Source organism: Monopterus albus, unplaced genomic scaffold (genome assembly GCF_001952655.1).
Source record: "Monopterus albus unplaced genomic scaffold, M_albus_1.0 scaffold18.1, whole genome shotgun sequence".
Lineage (NCBI taxonomy): Eukaryota > Metazoa > Chordata > Actinopteri > Synbranchiformes > Synbranchidae > Monopterus > Monopterus albus.
In genome coordinates, this window is record NW_018127898.1 from 8162816 (window position 1) to 8169131 (window position 6316).

The 6316-nt window shown below is 42.2% G+C and overlaps 1 protein-coding gene across 1 annotated transcript in view; it reads right to left on the reverse strand.

Annotated features, from left to right (window-relative positions):
• Window positions 1-5885, reverse strand: part of lrrn1 (leucine rich repeat neuronal 1) — a 16531-nt gene extending 10646 nt beyond the window's left edge. The window contains exon 1 of the mRNA XM_020592634.1: window positions 5431-5885. The gene's annotated coding sequence lies outside the window, so the exon portion shown is untranslated. The remainder of the gene's footprint in view (window positions 1-5430) is intronic.
• Between the last annotated feature and the right edge of the window lie 431 nt (window positions 5886-6316).

A 6316-nucleotide genomic window follows, 5' to 3' on the forward strand; every position in this document is an offset into this window, starting at 1 on the left:
TGAAATCCCCGTGAGCCCCCCTTCTCCTGTTGCCTGATAAGGCATATCTAGATTCTACAGTAAACACACCCATTATGAACGATTCCTTGATTTACACTGTCACCATTAGATGGTGCTTTGCTCTCAAAAACACAAACCAGAGCGTGACTGCCTGAAGTACTGTATTCACACTGCAGAGCTATGGTTTTGTTTAGACCACGGTTTATACAGTAGAATTGTCTGACCATAATCCTTATCATGCAGGTAAAAAATAAATAGAAAAGCATGCTAGAATGAAGAAGAGAACATTCATTCATTTGAAATATCACACAGCTGCTGTGGACTTTGTAAAACAATACTATCAATACAGGGGGTACCAAGGGCTAGGCGTAAACTTAGAGGGGACAGAGTGTTTTCCATTGTGGCTCCTAAGCTATGGAATGTGCTGCCTCTTTATATTACGCAGGCCGCCTCGTTGGCCATTTTTAAAACTTCCTTGAAGACCCATTTGTATGCCTTGGCGTTTGATACGGCATGAGACTCTGTTTGGGCTGAGTTTTGGTTTTGGATAGTATTTTTGTTATTTTGCTATCTTGGTTCATTTATTTATTTTATTGTTGTTTTATTCCTATTAATGTAGTTGTTCACGTGTTTATATGTTTTAAATCAAATCTTATGTTAAGCACTTTGTTTGGCTTTGGCTGTGTTCAAGTTCTCTATAAATAAAGTTGAGTTGAGTTGAGAATACAGCTTCATTAAAACACAAGGGTTTCAGGGCCAGGTATCACTGCATTGTCTTAATGTACAGACTGCTAGCTTATGGTCTACTTGGTAAGTCAGAGAGGCAAGTGGGGAGACTGACGAAGGCATAAAGTGCAGATTTGTCTCTCTAGTGGCTTGAGTTCGATTCCATCTTCAGTTTTACTCTGGTGCCATTTTTCATTTTTGCTCTCTCTTAACCAAGACCTGTGAGAGTCATGTGCCAGAAGATCTGATATTTTAGTAGAAGAAATGCTGTGAACATTTTACCAATAATGTAATACCAACAAAGCAAAAGAGACATTTTAACCATAGGTGTAGTGCTGCTGAAACGCATCGAAACAACGCTCCACCACTTTTTTTCTCCAAGAGAGGAAAAAGAAGAGGCCTACTGGAATAATCTGGCTGAAATTCATAAGGTTGCATTATTGCGAGTACTTAAAAGATCCAGTCATCAGTAAAGTGTATGTCCTGCATAATAGAATGCTCTAAGTTGTGATAATAAATTTTAAAGTCTGGTTAGTGATTCACAACGTCAATGCAAACAATGTGCACTCCAGTGTACAACTGGCACCTGCGAGTGTTTGTGTTTTGTTCAACCACATACAGTATATGATGGTGTGGATGGTTAACACTGACACAGTTTAGTGTCGACTACAGACTCTGTTTACAAAAAACAAGTGAAAGAATGAAACTCAGATCATCCAGACTGACAAACTAGAGTGTAATCTCCAGGAGTGGCCATGGAGACGAACATCAGATGCGGCAATCAGCAGCAGAAACACACTTGGGATTTAAACAGGACTGTTTTACCCGTTTACCTGTGAGTGATCAGTTGTAGGTCTGTATGACACAAGCAGGACACAGGATGGCCAAACTCTGGAATGAGTCCCCCACACAGCTGATGTGTTCACTGTATCAATATCAGTGGCGCCCGCAGGATTATATTTCATAGTATACATAAGAACTGCCTATGGCAACTTAAATCTTGTTTTAATGAAAAATATTTCTCATTATAACAAAATACTTTGCTCATTTTTACGAGATAGTTTCATATTAAAACATTTTGCAGATTATTGCGATATACAGTAGGTATTTTGTCATTATAACAACATAATGTATTTTCTCATAACGTGAGCCCTGCACAGCTTGGAGTGAGTGCACTGCGCATGCTGCCTCCTCAGCACAGCATCTCCGTAGCTCCTTCAGCTCAGACGGCTCTCTCTCATCAACACTCTCCCATACCAACTTTCCACACAATGATCAACGTCTCCAACCCATTAAACAAAAGGAAACAAAACCAAACAAATTTGTTACTTAAAGCTGTCAAATTCTCTCCACAGCCTTGGAGAAATGCTAAATTGTGTGCTGGATCTTCACTGTATGTTTTAGTACAGATGTGTAGATTTACCTAAGTTGAATAATAATTAACTTGAAGTGCTTGCAAAAACTCTGACAAACTCATCCATGTCTATTACTGACTACTGCCTTCTCATGAGCCCCTGGAATGCTTCCTTGTAGCCTGCAGTTGGCCGGGAGTTGTGCTTGTACTGGGACTGGTGCATGGGAGCTCTCGTGGATTCATCCACCAGCAGTTCTGGACATTAACAGAAGGATCAAATTATCAGTCGGGCTCTGCAGTCAACTACAACTAACACTGCTCCACCTGGTGGATACATATAACACTGTGGGCAGCTTGCACAAACGGTGCTTAAGGCCATCAAGAAGGTGGTGCTGTGATCACTGCGTCATCGTGGGGGATGCACGGTAAGAGCAGGGCTTGTGCACGGACCTGTTATAGATCCGGCATGGTTCCACTGCGGTCCATCCAGCAATTTAAGATGGCTGTGTCTTATAGATGACAGAGCCTGAGTGACAATGAGGAATGTGTCATGAACAGACAAGACAAGAAGGCAAAATGAAGAGATAAATACATCTTCCACATGAACTGAAAACCCAGCAGCTCTAAATTTGAAGTTGAAAAATGAGCCCATACTTTTTAAACAGTGCATGTAGCAGGTCTAATTGTTCCTGTAGAACTGCGGTGCCTCATCCTGAGCACAACAGAGAGGAAACAATACCCTGTTTGTGTAATATAAGGATGTGGATAATTTGGCAGTTATGCTACAGTAGATAGCGCAAATGACACATCTGAAGAAGTGAATTTGCACATGCACACATTGTGCTGAATTTCTCCTGGCACGCTTCATATGAGCAAGTGTGAGCATAGCAGTGTATATTCACAGACATATGTGCTTGGTGTTTCACACTGGATGATACAGAATAGGTGACTGGGCCACTTTGTCATCAACAATGCTCATGCTTTGGATTTTACAGCAGCTTTATCGCTCTCCAGCTGGTTCACCTTCAACCAAGATGGGCAAAATCTCATTGTACACTCATGGGTGGAAATCCTCAGGTGCTTTACAAGCTGACTGATTTGATTTGTGGTCGACTGAGGGGGCGAATCATACAACGAATGTTATGTGGAACAACCGCTGAAAGGCAATATGGTTAAAAGATCAAACTGTAATCTAGATATAAACAAAAAGGTTGTTCCACCATCAAAAAACAACAAAAAAAGATTGGCAGGCCTTTTAAAATGAGGATGTGTTGCTTTGTTTTATATCATTGTGTCTGAGCATCTTTGGCTGTTGACTGAACAAAACAAGGCACTTGATGAAATCACCTTGGGTTGTAAGAAACTGCAATGTGCATTTTTTTATTTTTATTATTATCTATCTATTACTATGATCAATTGAGAAGATAATTAGCACATTATTAGACTAAGAACTAATCATTAACTGTACAATTCATTCACATTTAGCCATGTGGTTGAATGTTTTTCTACATTTGTAAACATGAGTAAAACAAGCCTACATCTTCACCATAATAAGCTGGGAAACACAAAAAAAACTCTATTTTTCATCAAACTCTCATACATGTCATTTTCTTATATTATGACCGGGCCACATTTTTCAGCTGATTGTGTTTTTCCAGCATCTGTGATCGTCTCTGACGCCGTATGCTTTTGTGTGTGACTGTCTATATTTATTTCTCCTGCTCTACTCGGGTCTCTCTTCCAAAAGGAATTTTGAAATCACAGAGACGACAGGAATAAACACAGGTTAAAATAATATCTGAATAAAACTCCGCGTGCTTACAGTACATTACATTCATTTGGAAGAAACATTCAATCAAAACAAATAACGGGTAGGTGCATACAACATGTTGTTTCTGGAAAACCTCCCAACTCTTACAGACTGTCACCTTGCACTGCTGTACTGGCTGCAGTATAGATACTGTCCTGTCTCAGCAGATCACACAGGGCAGGCTGAGCTGAACTGTTACTGTGTCTGTCGTCTTTGTGACCTGTAGCCCACAGAGGACAAAGGGTTAATGATGCTTTAATCTAACAAGGGCTTGAGCTCAATCAGCTGCACACACTCCCTTTGGTCCCATGCATCCCATTCTCACTGCTTGTATGAAGTATGGTGTGAGTGTGTGTGTTCACTCTATGTGCACTGTCTGTATGTGGCAGGATGTCCAGTTAGGGGTGGGGAAAAAAAACTAAATAATCTATCAGGCCATCTCGCCCAGTGATTTGTCTTCTGATTACTTAAAATTCCATTTGAGAAAACATCAGCGACGCATCAGTTAAGACAAACCTGAACTGAGCTTTTGCTTTTGTCCAAATTTGAGATATCTGTAGGACAAACAGCAGCAGCTCTGCCACAGGAAAGTTCTCGTACTCATTATGTAACATACAGCATATTAGTTATCATCAAGTTGTTCTCCTTTTAACTGACTATGTTTGACTTTGTGTTATTATAACACCAACATTCATTTTTATTTGACCCAAAGCTCCACAAGTGAAAAGGTGACTCTGCTTTTCACAGAGTCCATAAATAAAGTCCAGTGGGCAGAAAGAGATTTGCCAAGACCTCACATTAAAATACATTTCTTTGTCCTCTGAACCCTTCTACAGCGTGTCCCTCTGCCTAAACTTGAGCGATGCACGTCAACAGTCTCCACCACAAAAGCGCAACAGCTGCAGCGACAGAAGCTGCGTTTGTGACCACAATAGACCCCCTGCCAATGCACCCCCATTCTCACCACAACATCTCTTACACAGGGCCTCGTCTTTATCCCTGAAGAAGAACCCACCACTTTTTTTTCGCGCAGAACGGAGGAACCGACACACTTTAACATTAATATGCAAATCACATTTCCACAAGGCTGCGCACAGCGCACGCTGCTCCTGCTGGCACGGCAAGTACCGCAACGAGATCAAAGTTTGTTTTCAGTGGAATATCATTTGACGCATTGGACTGGGTTGATAGATCTGATCAAATATAGCCCTACTGTTGGATTAACTCTTCTAATATCGATACAAATCAGACTCCAAACCTAAAGTGACAGACTCAGACCAGACTGCATTTATTAAAAAAATACATGGAAAAAGATTATGCCCTTGAGTGTGTCTGCATCCTCAACTCATTGCATCGCCCTTGCAGGGACATATGTGTGGAAACATTCACAAAGTATGCATGTTTGACACACAGAGACACTAATCTACTACTATAACGGTAAACTGGCAGGCAATCAGATCATTAAAACAAAATTTCTCATCGACAATGAAGCTCAAAAAGAAAGAGTGGAAACCCTGGTTCCATTCCGGAGGGCTCTCACCTTGTTTCGATGTTCCCAAGCGCACGATCCTTTATCCAGATATACGAGTCAATACACAACAGCAAGTGAGGAAAATGTTATTGTGCCAAGTGAACGGTCTCGTCAAAGAATCTAACAGCACATATTCCTGTAACCTAGTGGGTTCAGCTGGCGGCTGTTTACAGCGATACGTCGCTTGTGTATCCGCTCAGTCCCAGGGCGCCTCGGAGAGAGACATGCTGCTGTCTGCAGTGAGAGCTCCAACCTGCTGCAAGCCACCACCGACCGGTGTGTCGCCCCGATATCCCTCCGCGCCGCCGCCGCTCGCTCCTCCTATGGCTGGAGAAGAAAAATGATGAAAACACCTGGCGCTGTCCGGACCGGTCAGCTGATTCCCCAGCAGGTCATTGGCTGAGAGCGCCTGTCTGTCACTGATGGCCAAGCGAAGGCAGAGCACCATCTGCTCCGGGCTTGTTGTGATGAGAACAAAGGCAGGAGAGGGCGGCGGGATGGCGGGGCACGGGGTGGGGGGCTGGGTGGGCGTCGCAGTACGGCGGAGGGAGAAACCACAGGAAGAAACCACATCCAGCCTGAGGATAACATATACCAGTGTATTACTGGGTGACTAACTTTAACGCCAGCCTCTGACTATTTTATTTTTATCAGTAGTTATGGCAATAGTAGGCTGGTAAGTTACCACAGTGCCATGTTAAGGTTATCTCCAAACCATCAATTTTCTGTCAAAGTTTTACTAAACTTTCAATTCATTTTCCATTTCCAAACACATACAGGGAGCTACAAGAGATCCCTCCCCTCACTCGAGTCTCTTCATTTGTCATTCCCAGTTCTCAGCAGACAATCATGAACCCATATTTATACCATGAAAGTGTATTAGTTTTCTCTTTGT